Here is a 22,892-nt window from a genome sequence, read left to right as displayed (position 1 = left end):
GCGATCCACAGCGCAAAGTTGTAGTATTTCCTCAGCAACCAGCACAGATCAGCTCCAGGCATGACGAAGCAGATATCGTCCTCTTTTGGAAGACCAAACAAAGTAGTTTCGCTTTCACTACGAAGCACACAGCGCCTTCATGACATGGCGGCGGCAACAACAATACTACAGCGAGAATAAAAGTTACGCCTTCTTCCTTTGTGTGAACATTTGGGTGGCGTTATGCAAATCTTCCCACATAGCGACGTAGATATGTGGGGGCGTGTTAAAACGAGCCGTTTTAGGTAGGCGTGACTGACTCTTAACTTTTATAAAGAATATCTCCTTGGATTTGAGACTTTAGTCTTTCCAAATTTACAGATCTTCTTTATGCACCAAGAGCTTGTAATACTCCAAAGAGAAAGGAAAAATTGAAATTGCATCATATGACCCCTTTAAATCTCAAATCTAGAATTTCATATGCTTAAAGTAATACTTCAAAACAAACGACAAAGACTGAAAAAGTGCAGCACTTTTGTAACCTGGAAAAAAATATTTAAAAAAAGAGGGGCAAATATACCCTGATATTATCTGCTTCTGATACCAACCAACTACAAAAAGAAAGAAACAAAATATATAATACTGGCCAACAGCAGGATGTCCATGGTACATGCTTAAAACAAAACAAAACGAAATAAAACAAAACAAAACAAAAAACAAAACATCAATGGCAAAAATAATATCTAAAAAGCAGAAATAATTCCGCTATATCTGTTTATAAACAGCGAATAAGACATACACAAAATATTGGGATTTTGAATTGAAAATTGAACATCCTTTCTGAAGAACTATCTATATTGATGAGCACCAGGCTGTTAATCGGCCAAGACAATAATCTCAAAATAGCATGACTCTAATCTGCCTGGTTTGAAATATTGGCCTATAACTACTTTGTGGTTCCTCAGTGTCTCAGTGAGTTCATCATGCAGTTTCAGACAGTCAGAGTTTATGTGTCTCGTTGAGAGCACCTGATCCTTCATGTCTTATGAGCCCAGAGCGCCAGCAGAGGACGGGAGGGGTGGAAAGGGGGCGGCTCTGTCAGAGCGAACTCAAGCATACAAGAACAGAGTTGCCAGGGAAACCGCCCTAAAACCCAAACGGCAAAGGAAACAGAGGTGAGCGGTAGGTCATATGACCATGTGGCAGGAAAAGAGAGAGGCCGCCCAACAGCACATGTTCTTTTGGTTTTCCTGCTGGTCATAACAAGTTCTATGACAGCATATCAGCACCTACGACACCCTCTCCTGCTGCCTGGCACCGCAGCAGCCCACATTAACATCCATATGTCTCTGATGTGTCTCTGATGTGTAGAGCTGCTACTGGTTTATAATAGCAGGAGACCATCAAGCTTAATTACACACACACACACACACGCTTGCCTTTACCATACACACAGTGGCCTAAAAAGTATTTATAAGCCACCCTTAGTATAAAAACACATAAATCATCAGATTAGATTATAAAATGTCACAACAAATGGCAGGAGAAAAACATTTATTTCATAAACAGATTTTGCCCTTATTTTCAATTTACTTCAATGAAAGGTTACATTTTTTTTAAATGAAAGATCAAAAGAATAAACAAAAAACCTTATATTTTATCATGAAACTCAAGAATAATGAATTATCATGTAAAATAATAACATTAACATTAATAATAATAACTCCTAATTTATTCTAAGTCATTTTACTCACATTGTCAGAGTGGCCCAATATCCAATATCTAAATTAATACAAAATTATAATTTGCCTCATTGCTAAGCGATGATAAAATCTCATAAAATTATGATTAAATAATGCTAAAAAAAAACTAAATAAGCACAAAAGTTACAGTACAAATCAGACATTTGTGAATATACAGTTTTTTCCTGCATACTCAATGTGCTCCAAAATGGAAATGTACCAGCATCAGCCACTAGGGGTGTCGCCCCCACAAAAATTGGACCCCCAGAAAGTAATTTGATAATTCGCACACTAGCATACATTTCCAACCCCGACCTGCACACATGCACATCTCTTCACCAGAAAAGCCTCTCATCTGTTTTGAGGTCAGCTCATATCCTGCAGGTAATGACAGACCTCATCCCCGAGCCGAGCGGCCCCTGACGGGAAGAGCAGGGTGCATTAGGGTGGTTCTGAACCAAAGTGCCCTCTGTAATCTACCAGCGGCCATGGCCTTGAGTGCATACACCCACAACCAGGCTGGGCTGAGAGTCTTAACTGAAGGTTCTCCCATAACCACAGCCCTAAAATAGGGACGGAGACAGAGTTAGAGAGAGCAAACACTAAGCACGGGTCCTACTCCAGCTACCAATCATGTCAAACACAGTTACCTCTATCTATCTATACAAGTGTTTCCCACAATTATTATGATTATCATTGTCACACAGCTAAAGCCATCCTATATCAAAATAACATATCACTTCACCAAATGCCTGTCAATCCACTAATGGATGGATGGCTAGGTAGTGTTAAAACCAGAGATGAGCACAGAGCCGATGTTCTATAAATGACCTACAAGGACACACACACACAATCGTATCGCAATTCTCTGGCAGATTAACTGAACAAAAACCAAATCCTTCTCTCTCTTTGCATTCATATTTCCCTGTGTACCAGTGCAGGACAACTAATCTCTCCATGTTAATGCAGGCTGTTCACAGAGCACTGCCAGCATCAGCCAGCACACACATACACACAGGAGAGAGGTCTGGCTCAGAAACAGTAAGGTAAACATTGCTCTTCGGGCAGATTTAAAGGGATAGTTCACCTAAAAATTAAAGGCTGCCGTTATTTACTCTCCCAGATGTCATTCCAATTTTTGCAAAACACAGAGATTTTTGCAGAACACAAAGGGAGTATTTTTAACACACTTTTACATGCGATAACAATGAATGGACACTGAAGATTCTAAAAGGTTGCAGAAGCACCATATTCAGCACCGATATCTCCTCCAGTGACATACACATTCATAAAACATAAGACGTATCACGGCACTGTGCATATGCATATTTTTGAATCCAACTGAAAAAGTAGCCTGATTCAAAGGTTTACACAGTTCAGACCTTCCTGTTAAACGTATTTAAAGAGATAGTCCAACAAACAGTTTCGGGTCCCACTGACTTCCAAAATATTTTTTGTCCATACTATGGAAGTCAATGAGAGCCAAAACCGTTTGCTTATCAGCTAAGGATTGGAAAAACATGAGGGCGAGTAAAAATAATTTTAATTTTTGTTGGGGGACTATACCTTTAATATCTATATCACCCCTTTCTATCGGAATGAAATTTAATTTGAATCAAGCTCAATCGGATTGATTGATGAAGGCTTTTCAATCCGACTGAGCCATAAATCTGATTATTAATAGATGTATTAATGTCAACATACAGGACCTAGTGAGTTGAACTAGAGAATCAAATCAGTGAATGAATCAATCTGATTGTTTTGTGAATCAAACCAGCTCATTTATGTTTTGTTAATGAATCAGAAATTGCTCTTTGATTCATAAGTGAATAATGTTATTTTATTTTGGAGTTTTCCTTGCATTACAATATGGCCTGGCCTCAGAATGGCATTAAATATATTGAGAAGTTTATGACAAAAATGCATGAATAGGTACTAGATGCATCATCCCCCAAAACTCACTCGAAAATTCTCATTTGAAAATTTGTCACTCAGGACTGAAATCAAAATCAATCGGACTGATTTTTTTAATCCAATCAGCTGATTCAAACGAGCGATTCACTGAATCGGACATTGCTGCTTGGTTATAGGCTTGAATTTAGGTGTTTTTGGTGAATTTTGGTCCTTGCACAGCACAATCAGAATGGCTCAGAATGTTGCACACAAATCATGTGGACCATGTTTATGATACTTTTATGATGCTTGTGAAATAGAAATACTGTACATCAATAGCTACCAGAATCAGCCATTAGGGGTATCATCCTTTAAAATCTCATTCATTGCATCAGACATTACTGCTTTATTATCAGCTTGAATTTTGCTGTGTTCTACCCATAGCGCTATCATGCGGCTTCAGAATGACCTGTAACATAGTACACAAGTTGTACAGACCATGTTTATGATACTTTTATGATTTGTTTGCGTCCTATATAAAGCTTCAACGACTCAGTGCCATTTCATTGTAATTTTACAGGAAAGAGCAACCAGCACAGTCTTCAGAATATCTCCTTTTGTGAGAAAGAAAGTCATACAGGTAGTGAAGTACAGGAGTAGTACAGGTACAGTAGTACAGGAGTAGTGAGTAAATGAAGACAAAATTGTAATTTATGGATGATCTATCCCTTTTAAAACCATGTCTCAAAACTAAGATTTCAAGCATGTATTTTTGAATATATTTGTCTACTAAATTTCCATGTGCAAGCATTGCTTTTACCCTTCACAGCATGAGAAAACATGAGCAAACCTCACACAGAATGGATTCACTGTTCCCGCCATGTCATTCAGCACTCAAAAGCATCCTTGAAATTCAGCACAGTGAATGAGCCTGAACAAGCTGTGCTCAAAACTCACACATGCACACACACACACACACACACACACACACACACACGTACTCTTGTGCTATACCTGCCCTATTTCTGGCCCAGCACTAGTGTAAAGTCTGTTGACTTGTAGAAAAACTAAAGACCTGTCCTAAAAATAGACTGCCACGTCACGATCACAATACACCCTATTGCTACACGGGATTGTTGTTGACGGATTCTGTATTCCCATTTACAGTCAAGATTGAGGAAAATATCAATGAAATGTGCTATATTCTGCACTTAAATTCTCACTGCCCTGCACCATATTCTTTTTCTTGGGTAAGAAATAGTGTGGTGTGGGCAGGTATGTTTTTGAGGGTACATTTATGGGCATATGTAAGTGCGAGAAAATTAAGGTTATTATTTTTTATATAATTCCAAAAACAGAAAAAAATATTTTGAAAATATTACAAAAAACATTGCACTAATAAAACCTGGTTTGCCAAAAAAAAAATATATATACATATAAATATATAAAAATACTATAAATGTGCATGTGCATATGATTGACATGTAACAATAGCCAATTACAGTTTGCTGTCCAACATGCAACAGTAAAAAACACTCTCCATCTTGTTTAGTTAATGCAAATGGCCTCACACAAAACTCTTGCATACAATCAAAGATTTTACAGCATGATCCGTGCAAACTTTGGCAAATTCAGCAACTAGTTGTTGTGGAACACAAGCCATCTGACACAAGATCTGAGGAAATCCAGTCCATGTTGTTGAATCATAACCACTCCAGAGATGTCAGGGAGACAGTATAGTCACACTTTACACTCACGGTCAAGCTAAAACACAATAAAAGAGAGTAATAAAAAAAAGATGCAGATAATCTATATATGGATGATTCTTCATTTAGAGGAACTGTCCCCTAGCATGGTTTTAGAAGAAAATTCAAAAAATTTAAATTACACCAAATACACAAAATAATGTTCTTTTTAGCAGCATCATATGACCCCTTTAAGATAACTTCTATACCATTAAAGACAGACCTACTGTGAGCTACAAGGCTGTTAATCGATGGAATGTGCTTTTGCTGAAGCCATCAGCCTGCATTATTTCAACTTATTTTTTAAATAATCATATTTAACAGCAGAATTCCAGGTGAAAAGCTACATTATACATTTAATTCAATTACGTCATTCATTCACAATGCTTTTTGGGGTTGTAGTTCTTTGCAAAGTACACAGCATTGTACATTTATCTTTTAGTCTGATTTTCAAATATTTTTTGCTTCAAATCAAAGTTTGTAATTTTGAGATTCTATAATAAATACACACTGTGCTAAGTATAGGCTATTTTCAGTTGATTTAATACTTTAGCACATCAAGAATGGTAAAAAATTACAAAAATTAAAAATGACAAATTTTAATGAACAAACAATCCATTTTTTTATTTTAATAATAAAGTTCAAAATTAACTGACTGCTAACCAACTTCAAAGTCAAAGACTCATCTAAAACTATGTATCAATCTATGTACCTAACTTTCTCCAAAAAGTCATCTCAAAAAAACATCTCAGTCCACATCATCAAAAATTATACCAAAATCTAACTGAAGATTGACCAGGTTGTGATAAATCTATTTACGTACATGAAACACATTTTTACATGTAGTCAAAAGTGCCCGTAATTGAAGAATCCCCCACATACTGTATGGTTTACTGGATAAAAATGAATAAAATGATGCAAACAGAAGAAACAACAAGAGAACTGAAGAGTGGAGCTGAACTTTAAGAATTAGATTATGTCATTCAAAAAAGTATCTGATTATTTTGTGGCTTCCACTGAAGCACATCCTGCTCAGGCAGATTAAATGTATCATGCTTTTCAGCTCTTAAGAAGCATATTAGGATGACACAAGCTCCTCTCAGCTGTTCCTCTAATGGTTTCGGCATACTGGGGGTATGGCTATCTGCCCGAGACACCCACGTGAACACTTCCTGATAGCTGTTTTGGCACACTGACCATAGTATTTGACATGAACCGGTGTTGTTTGATGTCCTCAGCTTGTCTCACATTCAGATAATGTGCACTTAACGAAGAAACTTCAGCAAATCCAGTGAGAAAATGACCCGCTGTGTCGGATTTGCACTGCATCATCACTAATTTCAATACAGTGACCACATTTCCCTCGCCAACTGTCGTGACTTGGCCTAATGCCTATCTTGAGAGGCTCTCTAAAGACCGGAGGAAAAATGGACCGTAATAAATCTGGAAATAACATGGGAGGTTTAATGGCTAAGCCAAAGCTATCTACCAATAAAGATGCTTAACATCACACAGGTGGGAAAACGGCAATAGTCTATTAGTGAGAAGTGCACCTTAAAGGGACATTTCAGCCAAAAAATCAAATTCTTTATTTATTCACCCCAAGGTTACTCCAAACCTGTACGAATTTTTATCTCACAAAAATCTAAATGACTTTGAAGACTTGAAAGTCAATAGAACACAAGTCATATGGACTATTTTTCTTATGCTTTTGGTGGTTTTTGTAAAAAAAAAATTTTTTTTTTTTTGCATTTATCTGGAAAAAATAACTGATACATTCTTTGAAAATTCTCCTTTTGTGCTCCATGGAAAAAAGAAAATCAAGTTTGGAACCACATGAGGTGAGTAAATAATGCCAGAATGTATTTGAATTGCATATAAAATACCCACCCATTTGGATTGTACAGTTTTAACTTCAACAAGCTAATAAACTTAACATGATGCATATTTGTCATACATAAATGAAACTGGTAAGAACCAGGTAAGATTTCTGCCCTCGAAAAAAAATAAATAGTTTATTATTACTATTATTATTATTATTCTTTGCATCTATTTGATTTTCAAAATTTTTATAAATATATTTTTGATAATCATTTTCAAAACGAATTTATTTGAAATTGCTTAGAGTTAGCATGAAAATAATTACATTTATTCAGTTAAAAAGTATAAACATTCAGCATTCAGTTATATATAAATATAAGTATAAATGCATTCAGTTTATTATACTATCAGAAACCTTACCCTTATAATTTATGTATGACTGACAAAAAAAGTTTGTTTATGCTAAAACTGTGTGATCCAAATACAACTCAAATATATAAATCTTTAGCTCTGAATATATTTTTGAGTGCATTGTGCATTTGTAGGTCATTATGGTTTGTGGAAGTAGATGGGAAGCTTGGTCAGAATCTCACACCAACAAGACTTTTAGACAGTATGTTGTTCAAGACTGCAACTATCAGTCCCTTGTCACTGTGACTAATGTACCTCTTTTTAGCTGGTAACATTCTAAAGACTAGACAAATAGGGTTAAAGAAACACAGATGCTGTAGCTGCCACACCTTGATCTGTGGTTTAAAATGAAACACTAAATCACACCATTGCACAACATTACTCAATTCTATGCAGTCTTATTTGACAGTATTCATATGAAAACATGGATTTAAGCTAGAAATACTTATTTCCATGTTGTAATTGAAAAGTCACCTTTCATTTTTCATTAAAAAAAACAGTAAACACTATACCTACACGTCAAAAAATACATGCTGTAAAGCATACCTGACTCTAAATGCATGCTTTGCCTCAAACTGTTGGCTGTTGGTCGCAACTGCATTTGTTAGAAAGAAAGCAGGGCTCTCTGGATAAGTGATCAACCATACGAGTCTAACACAGCCTCATGCACATGCAAATATTATTCAAATCGCTTCCCTCCAATAGTGCCACGAAATTAAGGCTTTAAAGCCAGAGGCTGAGCATTTCTGTGAAACAAATCATCAATGAACAGCCTAACAGCTAAACAGAACAAACCCCTTCCAGGCGCACAAAGAAGCGTGGTAGGTGATGCTGAAACACTCACAGGCAAAGCCTTCTTCCCGTTTTAGCTCGCTCCGTAACTTTTCCTTTTAAACCGGTCGAATGGGGGATTTTCAGTACTCACAATTCAGTAGTCTAACAGGTGAGTGTCTCCTTTTGCGCTATTTCCGTGCCAGTTTCCAGCTATCTGATTTCCCTCGCCGTGGTCCGCCTCTCCGCCCCGCGTTGCAACTGCTGACGACGCTGAGTTTCTCTCCAGCACCAGCGCGCTTTGAACAGCTCCACTGACGTCACTCCCCGCGAAGCTAACGGACGCCACGCCTTTCAGGCTCCAATCCGCGAGCCGGAGACCCCACCCAACACACACTAGCGGTGGAGATTCCGATTCATCTACACTCTAAAAAATGCTGGGTTAAATATAACCCAGCATTTTTTAGAGTGTATATCAAACATTTTATAAGGCGCTTGACATTTTAAGCTTTGATTTGTATGCATTGCGTGTGTACATATATGCGCGTTACGTGTGAGAAGGATGTGCTTCTGTCTCCTATGAGCACTGAAGATGTCGTAATTAGCATAATTCTATTCTCTGAACCCTTGGATTTAATTAGTCACACTGATTCACTGATGACTAGAGCTTTTAATCAATTCTACTACCAAAATAAAATGACATCCCGATATCTGTCTCCAACTCTAACAATCAGAGAAACATCCCTGTTGACTGCGTGGATGATGTCATTCTATCTCCATTCGTGAATATGATGGCTCAATCTTTATTGGAGGTTTAAGTCAGGCTTAAAATCAGGCAGCACAAGAGGATGCATTATTGAAGGATCAAAAGGTAAGAGATGGTGATTAATTCAAGAAGGTAACACCAGTGCTGTGTGGCTTTGCTTGGAACTATTTCCATTGATGGAGCAAAAATAGACAGAGTAGCTGTCTACTGTCACGGAACTGCTGCTGTGTAGGAGCACGGAGCAAAGGAGCGAGGAGACGTAGGAGAATTTTACTAATTTTATTAATCAAAAGGAAACAGAAAAGCACACGTAGCAAGGTTGACATGAACAATTCCAGACAAGGGAGAACAGAATGGGCTCGAACTCAAAAAGGGCAGATAACGAGGGGCAGACAGGTGAGGAGGATAACTAATAACAAGGAACACCTGGAACTAATAGAACTAAATGGGGACAGGAACAGGAAGGACCAAATAAGGGCAAGGAAGGCACATGGGGAGCAAAACACACACAAAACAAGGAACAGAGTCTGACAGCTATTGGGTTGTTTTGACCCAGTGGTTGGGTTACTCCCCAGAAGGTTGGGTTAAACATTTAACCCAACCGCTGGGTCAAAACAACCCAATTGCTGGGTTTGTCCCTATTTTACCCAGCACTGGGTTGTATTTAACCCAGCATTTTTTAGAGTGTACACGATTCGAATCTTTTGAGTCAATTCACTAAAAGATTTGTGCAGTGACTGAACGTGCAAGCATAGGGGCCGACTAATCTTACTAATTGTTATTTTTTATATTAAAAAAACATGGTGTTACTATAGTAGAACTGTAGTAAATCTGTTTTTGTCATATTGATTATCAATTAATATTTTTTTTAAACCATATTTTTTATTATTATTTATTTATTTTTATTTTTTTTACAAATGGTTTGAATATGGTACTATAACAGCAATGTTACATTTATGTGCATTTTGGTTTTACTAAAATACCACTTTTAAGGCCCGTTCATACGTTTACAGCATCCAAACTAACCAACAAACGCATTCTGCTTATTGTATGCGTTCACTGCAGTTTTTTTCCTTGTGTGTTTATCGTAATAGTTTTAGTGTGGGCTATTCTCATAGACTTTGTAGTTATGGTCTTTGGTGTAAATATTCCTTTATACCACCAAGGGGTTGTGGCTAGAAGGGATACAGCTATGGCCGGAAGTTAACAGTAAATTAAATTTTCTACCTATTAGATTGTTTTATTAACGTCTACACCTACCCCAACCCTAAACCTACCCCTTACAATAATGCAAATACAGTAATTATTGTTGTTCAGCTTGACAAAAATTACGCTATATTGTTACCGGTATGCGCATGCACAGTAGCCGCAGCTGTATCCCTTCTAGCCTTAACCCACCTAAGGTCTGTTTACACCATGCCCAGTCAACAATTTGATCTCACCATGAGCTCTCAGGATACTCATGATGTGGTCACAATGTGAGGTCACAGTGAGCTAAAATTGTAACCTCACAGTGCACTCGCTGTGTGCTCAAACTATGGCCACAATGTGAGGTCACGGTGCACTCACTGAGCACTCATACTGTGAGCTCACCATGTGTGCTGTGTTAGTTTAGTGTGAGTTCACTGTGATCTAAAATGTCTCTTAATATTAGTCAGTTATATCACAAACATCATGTAGAAGTTCATCACCAACAAAGAATTTCAAAAATTCAGTTTCCTTGTTTATTTTGTTTTCTTTTCAGCCTGGTGTTGGCATTTGACACAAACATTTTCTATTAGAGGGATGCATTCAGACTCTTGTGTTGTTTTGGTGACTCCTTTTCGCTTCTTAACCTCTATTTCTTTTTCCCCTCGAAAAGACTTGACACATCCTGAAAGACAAAGCTATGTGTCAATGCAATCAGCTGCTAATAACCCTTGACTTCAACATCTACACTTAATTGTCAAACATTTCAGGAGCTCACCATTTCTCCAGTGTAATAGTTCCACGCTGAGAGCACAAACGGTTTGCTAACAAATCCTGTAGTATCCATGTTTTTGAGAAACAGGAGTAGAATGTCCCCCAGTGACATTTGAACTGCCTCCTCTCAACGTGCTCAACATTTTGAATTCACAATCACATATTAGTGATATTACTCTCACTGTGAGTATCACAGTAATGGTGTGATGTCACTGTGATCATTGCATGATCTCACGTGTTGACTTGGTGGACAATAGGCTAATCAAAATGATAATTATAAAGCTAAATACCATTCTAATTATATGAGAAAAGTGGAGTCCACGTGTAACAACTATAACGACACAGGAACATATAAACGATTTTTTTTCCAGCTGATGAACAATAAAACCATTGGCAGCCAATCAGAATCCCGACTCGAATATCCACCCGAATTAAGCAACAGTCAACATAACTGCAATGAACGCTCATAAGTTATCTTGTGTTGGTGTGGACGCTAGTTGTCGTTCTCGGTGTAAACGGATCTTTAAACGTTTCTATGAAACTGCTATAAATCCGATCTACTCATCCCGCGCACTATATGCAGTATAACGGTGTTCACTTCCTTTATTAATGCTAATACGAAGCTAAAGTTGAACCCTCTCTTGAACACCCCATATGGAAATTGGCATTTGAGTTTGGTGATTCCTCAATTTATATTGCATATGTTTCATTCATGATTGCTCACTCACACGAAGATTAACCACTCTGCGGCTGTCATATACCTAACTTCTGTGTCATTATGATGTACCCTTCACGTTTAACGAAAAAAAAGAAAGTGATGTTTGATGTTAAATTATGGGAGAATTTAAATTTTTGGTGAACTATCACTTTAAGAACCATCAAGCGGGGAAGAAAGCACAGGAACATACATAGCCATAGGCTACCATCAGACGTGTTGCCATCGCATGTTCATTATTGGGGACTCCAAATCCCAGGAGACACTGCGATTGATTTCCAGCTCCTCCGTTGCCATAGATACACTCTCTATCCAAGTGACTAGCAGCAAAATGCAGCCAAGTTTGCTGAACTGTCAATACTTCTGAAGCAGGCATTAGAGGTATTTAGTTTATTAATATGTTCACAGATTTACATATTAAAAGATATTACACACAGTTTGGTTTTAACCTGGAAAATAAAACAAATGCATGGTTGACCAGGTTAGTTGTCACTTGTCACACTCCAGTTATTATTTACAACGGTTGTTTTATTTTTTAACGTATTAACACTGTTAAAACAACCAGTAAATGATTAACAAAACACAAAACAGTTCTTGAAAAAACACAAACGGAAAAGGTAACATTTTAAACCATTGTTTTGACCATAATTACCTCTAATTTTTTTTTTTTAATCTCCAAATTTGCCATACAAAATTGCATTTGTGAAAATTCTGCCCTGAGAAAATAGTTGTGACAACTAGCCCCAGTCTCCTCTACGAAACCAAGTCTAGTAATGTTTAATTTAATGACTGCTCATAAAGGTGTGTCCTCTCTTTTTAGCTGGTTTATGGTGAGCAATGGAGGGTTGCATGGTCCGTCACCACAGTGTCCATTTCAGGGGTGTTTTAAGTGCTCAGCCCATCATAGTCAACTTCCACCAACTCTTCCAAACCAGAGATGCTCCTGCAATTCTGCCTATGGTTAACATACCTTTCTTTCTTATTTTAGATTCAGATTCTTACCAAATAACTAGATTAATATCACACCAAGTCCAAAATAAACTTTATTTGCCACACTGGTAGCCATTTATAACTAGATATAACTGGGTGGGTAGTTAAATACCTAGTTAATTAATCTTCTGGGGCCTGTAAACACAATGTGGGCTGAGATGTGAAATATTGTTGTAAGGATTACAAGCATCCCACCAAACAATGCAAATATCACAAGACATTTGGTGTGTTTTACTTGTTCTCATATCTTTATGTTGGTGGGGTCTTGAGTGCTATTTTCGATTTGGAAAAGCCAAATCTGTGCAGGTTTGGTTCATATCCAAAAAACATTATAGCATTGCAAAATATACACCAGCAAATGACTACAAACAGACTTTCATTATGAACCCTAAAGCTTTTTTCCGAAGCCTAGTAAGCGGCCTTGCTGCTTACTGCCTATATAGGCAGCTGCCTTCTAAGGGACTGTTCTAATATTCATAGCTTGATACCTAATAAGCCCTCTAATACAAATAAAATAAAAGATTAAACGATAAATAAATAAAAGTATAGGCTAAAATTAAAGTAAAAAAAAAACAACTAATTATATTTTGTTTCTTTTTTGCATAGGCTTTTTTGAGTAATTTTTTTTACTTCTCTAAAGTTGAGATAACTTTTTTGTATTTTGCCAATTAAAATACATTGGAGAAATCGATTAACACATTACGCTTAGTTTACTAAAATCCCCAAAAATATAGGCCTAAAGATTTTCACTCAGAAATTGCTAGTAATAATTACAACGAATCAGCAAATAAGACATTGAATTAAACATGAAATTTTGAAGTAGAAAGACTAAAATAGTATTTTCTTATAAAACATACTCCAATAATCGGTTTTATTTACAACTTTGAAAAAAACAAATGAGTGTTTAATTGAATAAAACTTTTCACATTTTTCAGTTAATGAAATTATTATTTAAAATATAATATTACAAATATTTAATGAAATATAATTTTATTAATATGTATTTTCATTAGAATGTATGATCATCAATCTCACCTAATCTGCCATTGGATTTATTTTTCACTGAGATTGTTGCAATGCATTCTGGGATTGCCATCTCCACCAAGAATATATACAATAGAATTTGGCCCAAAAAGGTATCTTAGTAGGCAACATAATTAAGTTGTGTACCTTCTGGAAAAGTCTTTGCGTCAGAAATGTGCCTTAAATGCTTCCTCCGTTGGCAGCTGACTTGGTTTTGGAACAGCATAAATATCCCAAATTGCCTCATACATGCCTATACACTTACACCCACCCACACGCTAATTCATTTCAATCCCACTTAGCCTCGTTTATTATCTTGCTTGCTTTCCCTTCATTGATGTTTATTGATTATTGAGTGCTGTATTCCACTTCCTTTCCGCATATTAACTCCCTCCTTGTTGTTGAAATATTATCTGAGCTTTTATTGCCCTTACTCCACAAAATATTAAATTATAGAGCTAGCACGATCGGGAATATAGGTCACGTTTCAGCCTCCCATCGTGTTGTCCAGGAACTCCCAGTCTTAATTGAATGGATTTTTTTCCCAGCCAGAGCTTTGCAAACATTGGTGTGTGGTGGGTGGGCATCACGATGCAGACAGTCGTCCTGCACTGGTTTGCACTAGATCTATGAGTGTTCTTGAGTCCGCTGCTCTTTTCTACATGAACTGAGGCAGATGTTCTGATTTTTTGTGCTTTGATGACATTTACATGCATATATTTGTGTGAACATGTATGAATATGTCTTGCAGATAAAGAATGAGGATGTTCTGCGGGCTGTGGTGGCTCTGTTGGACACATCCTTGCCTGATATCAGCCCCAGAGGTGTGCACGAAACAGTGCACTACCCTGGGATGCATACTATTATTTTGTCACGAGACCATGCAGGTATGTAATTCACCTTGGTTGGGCAATAGAGCATAAATTATGCTAGTGACAGAAATAACCTACATGACTCCAAATATAGAATGAGTGTTGGCCTGAGGCTATTTTATGTTGATTTCTCTTTGCAGGTGTTTTAGAGGACTATAGAGGGAGAGCATCCCAAACAGGGGCAAGTTTGAGACCAGTATTCTGTAAAACAACAGTCCAAGCTGATTCCACACACAAGCTGCTGGCTGAGCTATACAGCGACTCTGAAGAGAGTCCAGAGGAAACCTCAGAGGAGATAATAGCAACAGAGACAAGTAGCAGGTTAAGTTTTTTTAAGGAATTCTAATAGTGTGGTCACATTTGCCATTGCTCTGCACATTTTCGTGGGCGAAATCCAGTCATTTGGAATCCACGTAATTGAGAATTTTACATGAGGGCAAAATATTTCCTCATGCAGATTTCGCAACAGGTTCAAGTTGGTCACATGGAAAATTGCTGAGTTTGTAAGTTACGTTTTTGTGAGCAGTGCTTCATACTTCACGACATGTTGACACTAGACAATTAACCTTTTTTGCCAGCAAAATTTTGGTAATGTGACTGCACCTTAACTTTGAACTTCAAATGAACAGTAAATCAAAAATTAAAACTTTGTCAGCATTTACTCAATATCGTATCACTCCAAACCCTTTTTGTTCTTCTGTGAAACACACGAGGTAGGATGTCTGAGCTGCTCTTCCCCATACATTCTTAAAAATAAAGGTTCCAAAAATGGGTTTTAGCAGCGAAGCGATAGAAGAACCATTTTGGGTTCCCCAAAGAACCTTCCAGTAAACAGTTCTTAAAAGAACCATTATTTTTTTCCCAATAAAGAACTGTTTATGAAATGGAAAGGTTCCATGGATGTCAAAGGTTCTTCATGGAACCAAAAAAGCTAAAAAAAGACCCTTTATTTTTAAGAGTGTACAACAAAAGTGGATGGTGGTTTATAATGTCAAGCTCCAAAATAGATTGAAAAACACTATATAAGTATCATAAAAATAATTATGTTCAAAGTCTTCTTAAATTATATGATAACTTTGTGTGAGAAACTGACTGAAAATTAAGTCATTTATTGAGTCATGATTGAGAATGAATAAGAGTGAATATGACATGACTCGGCGCAAATCGTTTATTGAGTCTATTAAAGATAATGGGATTACAAGGGCTTTTTCCCAGATCCTCTCTGGCAAACAGTTTGCCAAGTGTTCCTTATCAGCTTTATCTCTCCTCCTATAGGCATAGATCTGGAAAGAAGTGAATTTTTATATATTTATTCATTACGTTTTGGAAGGACATTGAACAGAGATCATCATGACCTTATTATGGTCAATTACAATGACAAATGTCACCATTCATGTATGTTTCTATGACAACAACTGTGTTATACAGGTTTAGTGACAATTGTATCCTATTATGGTCACTTACTGAGATAATATTAGTGCATGGTGTGACAGAATATTGTTGCAAATGATTAAAATGTGGTTTTGTACAAAATTTCTACCCAGATTCACAAAAAGAATACAAATTTTATTTGGATTATAGTAAATGTATAGACATGTGAATATCCAAATAATTATTTTAACTTTTGAATGCAGTCATAATGTTGTCAGAGCCTTACCATACATTGAGCTTTGGTGCTCATGTGGGAAATGGAGGTTCAGACCTGTCCTAATCCCGTTTCCTCTGTCTCTTCTTATAGTTTAAATTCAAGTGTTCTAGTTACTGTTCTGTTACTAAAAAAATTCAAGAACATTTTTTAAAATAAAGTTTGTTTTCTGTTCTCCATAGTTGGTCTTGGGAGCGATTATGTGAAGGCCTACAGGAATTCGTGGATGGAGTGAGGGATAGGAAAGAAAGAAGAGCAGTACAAGAAGAAGAAGATGGAGAGATCCCACCATCCTCCGTAGGAGTTGAATCCCTGATTGTGGCTGCTGCTTGCTACGAACTCAAGATAATGTAAGCAAAGTACAAGCACTGTGCCTGATTCAATCAAACAGCTGTGAAAGAGCCATATAATACTATTTTGTGAAATAAAACACTAATGCTTTAAAGCAAGATACTTTTCTTCTGTTAGCATCCCATAACATCATCAGACAATGCAGTAAATCTTTGTCAATTGCATTTTATAGTCATTTTTGCAATAAAGAGGAAGTTACTTACACAGACAAAATATGGATATTGCACAAAATGTAAAGTATGATCAGATAAACTTATTGTTTATTGCATTCTACAAAGCATTCTCACACACACACACACACACACACACACATATATATATATATATACAGTATATATATAAGTATTATATATTTTAATCAATTTTATTAAAAACATGTGACAACATACATAAATTTGCATACTTAAAATTTATAATGACAATCCCTTAAAACTCCACAACCGTTCACATACGTTTCATTGTAATTGACGGATTTACAGAATTATTTTGTCTACCTCACAGAATACTTTCTGTGCAGAATTATCTTCTACCTACAATCCACATAGCCAAATCAAACTCTGCCCAGCTGTAAGAACAAGCGCCTGACTGTCCCTCCCATAGCTTCAGACAGCATTTCAGCTCTTTATGAGTGGATTCCATCCAGGATTCCTAAAAAATACTTTATTTATATCATCAAACTGAAACAAGCCTTGTCATTATGAGATCCCACTGAACGGTGTTGCTCCACCATGAGTCTATTTCCAGTCCAAAGGGGCTGAAGAGTGGAGAAACCTGCCCTGCCCTGCTGGCTGTAGGGTGTTATTACGAGTCAATGAGAGACAATGGCTTCCTTTCTCTCTCCTTTCCATCTCCTGCACTGCACTTTATTTGTGCCAATGGCTTCCACATGGCCTGTGGTTTAGTTTAACCTCAAGTGTCTGCCATACACACATCCTTACTAGAACGTCTCGTTGTGACAGTTAAAATGGATGTTTCTCAGAAATGTAATGTGAATTAAATCAAGAAATTGTAGATCTACAGGAGACATGGTGCTTTAGCTGTCTCTTTTGGCTGTTAGGAAACACTACCAGCACCTTGGGATTGGCAGCTACATCATGGAGGTAAACACATCCACAAATTGTTTCTGTTTGGACCTTCTCAATCCTCTTGTACTTGTTCTACTTTGTAAATGACAACGTATATCAGTGCTGCTGTGTCTTTACAAATTACTTAATGAACAGAGCCTAGAAGCTTGGATATTGCATAGATACTGCCCTCTGTTGTTTGCATTTAGTTTTTTTTTTTTTTTTTTTTAAATACTTGTTTTCCCCATATTTTTAGTTTCAGCTTTTGCAGACTCAGTCTGTAGTAGGGAAATATGATACACTTGTTGCCCACGCTGACTCTGATGCAAATGGTTTCTTCAAATGCCACAGGCTCACCGATGACCCTCTGCTCAATGACCAGTTCAAGTACCGATAATGCATCCCACAATGCATGTTATTCTGTCACACGGTTGTTGGAATTTACATCTAAATGTATAACAATAATTATCTATATACAACTATCTAATGCATATTGCACAAAAAATTTATATAAAAAGGTTTCTCAAAATGCCAGTTATATTTATCACTTGGCCCTTTTATCATATAAAATGTCAAATAAAACAAGGCAGTTGAACATATTGAACAGATGGTTGATCTGAGTGTCTCGTTCTTGGCCAGAAAACTGACTTTAAACTAGACTTTATGCTGATCATTAAACATCTGGTTCTGTCTGTGAGACCAATATGACAGCGGAAATGTGGCGGGGGGTTCTGATTTTTTTATTGTTTAAAGAAATAGTGCCATCTATAGGCCACTTGGTATATGACTGTGGTAGCATGAGATTTATAAATACAATAACTTACTTTTTATTAATAATTAGGACTGTGAATCTATTAAAATATTGAATTGCAATTAACCTCAAAATATTTCTGTAGTTAATGCATCTATTTCATTTAAAAAATCTGTATTTAAATATTCATAAATATTTATTAGGCACTTTTAAAAAATAAAATAACACTATAAAACAGTAATCCAGCATTGATTATTAAGCAGTCACACTTGTTTTTAAAAATTAGTTTTGATGATACTCTATGACTTCTGAAAGAAATGTAGTAATTTTGTTTTGGTATTTTATACAGAGAGCTGAAAGATGATTGGACTAACAGCATTCTCATGAGCTACCTGCCACCCTTTACCACAGGTGAGGCATACACACACACACACACTTACAACTTCATGTTTTTTATTCTACACATTTTCCTTTAGACCTAGAGATGAGAAATTTTCTCCCTGAGTTTACGAGAGGTGGAGATGGACATGGATTTGGCTTGAGTCAATGTTCACTGACTTATGCAGTTGCTAGGGTGTTCTGGGTAGTTGCTAAATTTGTCCTAACCCCAAATATGAGCAATAATCTTCGCAAGCACCAATAATAATCTAAAACGTATTAAACAACATCTGATAACCAGGTTAGTGGTGTCTTTGTTTCTTAGAAGGTCGCAGGCTCTCTTTGCCTATCAGCAACAGGTAATGTGTGTGACGAGGCTACTTTAAGAGGTACAGAATTTACACAAACAGGTGATATTACATTTCGTATGATCTTTGATAGTGCCCTTACTAAGCAAACAGGTGTCATTTGAGTGCTTTATGATTACATATACTCTGTGTTTCGATGTCATTTTGCTCATGTATCTCTGTGTGTGTGTGTACGTACTCACATGCTTCCATGGCGACTGGCTTTTCAGCTAGATCTACAACATGAGGAAGTGGACCGTCTCAATTCCAAGCTGGAACTCGAAAAACGAAAACGCCATGATATAGGTATGTTTGTACAGGTGCAAATTCGTTATACCTCAGTATTTTTGCCTTCCCGTTTTACACTGAGCACAAGTATGAGGGTTAAAGCAGCACCTACCAGATTTTTGTAATTTAATATTGTACATTTGGCAGTTTAATCATTAAATGGGTAGGGCTCTTAACCCTTACCTTCCTAAACCTAATTCTTTCTTACTTTTTCCTAATCCTTTTAACCAATTTTTCTAATTTTATCTTTTCCATTTCCCTATTTTTTTTTTTTTATCGTAATCCCTTTTTCGCTCTAATAATATATATATATCACTGATTCTTGAGATAAGGGACACACGCAAAAGCCCTCTTTATGTTAAAAATAAAGAAATTCATTAAAATAAATGTATTTAGGAAGTTACATCTAAAGGAAATCCGCATACTTAAGGCATTCATTGCTTTTAAAAAAAAATAATTTATTTAATATTATTTTAAATACATGCTCTACTACACTTGGAGATACACGTAATTTAACATGTCCTCAGCAGGAGGTCGCAATGTAAAACTGCCAAATAAAGTGTTTAAAAACGCAACAAATGTAAAACTATACATTTATATTGAAAGGCAAAGATTTGTAATATATCAAACAATACAAAAAGTAAATCTTGAATTATATTTCCCATAAAAAAATAAAGACCTGAGATGACCGAACACCTGAGAAGAGATGATGCAAACCCTAAAACATAAACTACCAAATTTTGCCAAATTTTACCAAAACATATAATCATTGCTGTTAATAGTGTTCATCGTCTGTTTGATTATGTCATTAATTGAATTTTACCGTACATTTCTGCCATATGTACATCAATTTGACAGCTACTACTAAATATATATTGTAGAAACGTAATTTTCTGTAAATCTGCTTTGCAACGATTTGTATCGTGAAAAGCGCTATACAAATAAACTTGAATTGAATTGAATTGAAAAATATCTATCAAAGTTGTGTCCTCACTTTGCATCAACTGAATAAATCAGGTAATGTCAAAATGTGACTTTCTATTATTTTAACTTTAACTCTGAGGAACCCTTTCCTATTTCCTTCTCATTGTGGATCTTACAGTAGGACACTTTTTTTGCACCCTCAGATTCCAGATATTCAAATAGTTGTATCTCGGCCAAATATTGTCCTATCCTAACAAACCATACATCAATGGAAAGCTTATTTATTCCGCTTTCAGATGATGTATAAATCTCAATTTCGAAAAATTGACTCTTATGACTGGTATTGTGGTCCAGGGTCACATATAGTCCAATATTCCATTTTGTCAACTCCGTCAGGTTTTATGTCTGGCGGTGTTGACTTGTAAGCTGACGGAGTTGACAAATGCTCACAAAACTCTTTATATAGTGATATAATATATGTTTTGCATATGGGGAATTAATCTAATGTTGTTTCATGATTTTATTTACATACATATTTGGCCTGATTTACATGCCTTATTTATTTATTTGTTTATTTATTTATTTATTTTACAACCTGTCACTCTCATGAGATCACAGCAATAGTAAATCCAGATGTAATGGACTTCATAGAGAGTGAACATGCCAGTTGACCATTGCTTTAGTCATGCAGGTCAGGCACAAAAACAATTTCGTAACTGATGGGGTTTAAAGACAGCCTACAGATCCTTGGGATTTATATTAGGAAAATTTCTGTTGCTGCTACAGGGCAGCACATAATAATGTTTACCATTACACTGAACCTGACATAAGCTTCTTGTATTTTCTATGCTACTGGAGACTCTGATTGAGACATCCACGAGAATGATTATTGTATTAAATTAAATATCAGTTTAAAAATTAGTTGTCTTAATTTGTTGTCTTGTCAATCAGTTGTTGTAACCTCAGTTGGACCTTTGTCAGCTCCGTCATTTTTTGTCAGATGAAGGTTTCTGTTAATTTTGAAATAATGATTTTATTCTTTTTTCAATTTATTGTTTTAAAATAGTAAAAAATGAACGGAACTACATGATATTATGTCTATGTTCTCAAAGAACATAGGCTATATATGTTAAATATTAAAAAGGATGGTGGAAAATTAAGAAATGTAGGAATTGGATTGTTCATATTAGTGTGAAAATGGGAAAAAGCTTCAGCTTCACTTCAGCTCCTTTACTGAACACCATTATTACATAATTGAAGACTTCACATTGTTATTGGGTGGATCAAATTAAAATATCATGCTTTTAATGCGTCTGACGGAGTTGACACAAATTAAACTATGAAGCAAATTAATGTACATTTTTAGAAAAAAAACATTTTCAGAAAAATCTGTTCCCTTACATGTTCATTATCGGAGCTCTTTCTCTACAAATATATCAGCGTATAAATAATGTATCATTAAATAATAGAAAGTCACATTTTAAAGCATGTTTTGTCCCTTATCAAGAATCAGTGATGTGTGTGTGTGTGTGTGTGTGTGTGTGTGTGTACCTGTTTTTCTATTCTGGTGGTGACTTAAACCAGAATACACACAAACTCATGGGGACTCGTGTCACGGTGGGGACCTAAATTGAGGTCCCCACAGGTAAACAAGCTAATAAATCTGAAGTTTTTTGAAAATCTAAAAATGCACAAAGTTTCCTGTAAGGGGTAGTTTTAGGTGTATACAGTTGGTGTAGGGCAATAGAATATACGGTCTGTACAGTATAAAAACCATTACGCCTATGGAGAGTCCCCACAAGGATAGCAAACCAGACGTGTGTGTGTGTGTGTGTGTGTAGACCTAGAGACTTTTAAATTGAAAGAAGATGTGTTCCCTTGTATGTTTGAGTCTCTCAAAACTTCATTCCCTAACTCTAAATTAATTCTGAGTGTTATATGAAAAAGGTCATCTAAATGTAAGAATAGAAGAAAACAAGATGCACAATTAAATATCCTTCATCAGACAATACTGCTAAATTATCAAATATTAGCTTAAAAAAGTTACAGATTAAAATGTTTTTTTTAAAGAAATTATTAAAAAGATTATTGAACAATTTATTATATTCTTATTTACATATTCTGTAGAAAACAAGTTCTTGATGTACAGGCTGAAGAACACACAAGAACTGTTAGACAATATTCCCTCTGACTCGGGTGAGTAGGTTTTTTTTTTCATCTAGCAGCTGTAACCAACACATATGAATTGTGATATCCTCCAATCTCAGCAGAACAGTTGCTCTGAAATGCTCATGTGCTCATATAATGGTTACCCACAAGATCCCTGCCTGTCATATTGACTCAGCAACCATGCTAATCTTTTGAAGCACCTGACCAATAACAAGCTCAGTCTGACCTTTGCTCACACCTCCAATTATAAGAGCCACTTGTCTTCTAGCCTGTGACTCATAGAGC

At 36.2% G+C, this 22,892-nt stretch overlaps 1 pseudogene; it reads left to right on the top strand.

Annotated features, from left to right (window-relative positions):
• The first annotated feature begins 12,110 nt into the window (after window positions 1-12,110).
• Window positions 12,111-19,532, top strand: LOC107674987 (uncharacterized; annotated as a pseudogene).
• Window positions 19,533-22,892: the final 3,360 nt, after the last annotated feature.

Source organism: Sinocyclocheilus anshuiensis, unplaced genomic scaffold, assembly GCF_001515605.1.
Source record: "Sinocyclocheilus anshuiensis isolate Anshui unplaced genomic scaffold, SAMN03320099.WGS_v1.1 scaffold1065, whole genome shotgun sequence".
Classification (NCBI taxonomy): Eukaryota; Metazoa; Chordata; class Actinopteri; order Cypriniformes; family Cyprinidae; genus Sinocyclocheilus; species Sinocyclocheilus anshuiensis.
This window is presented reverse-complemented; position numbering and strand designations above follow the sequence as displayed.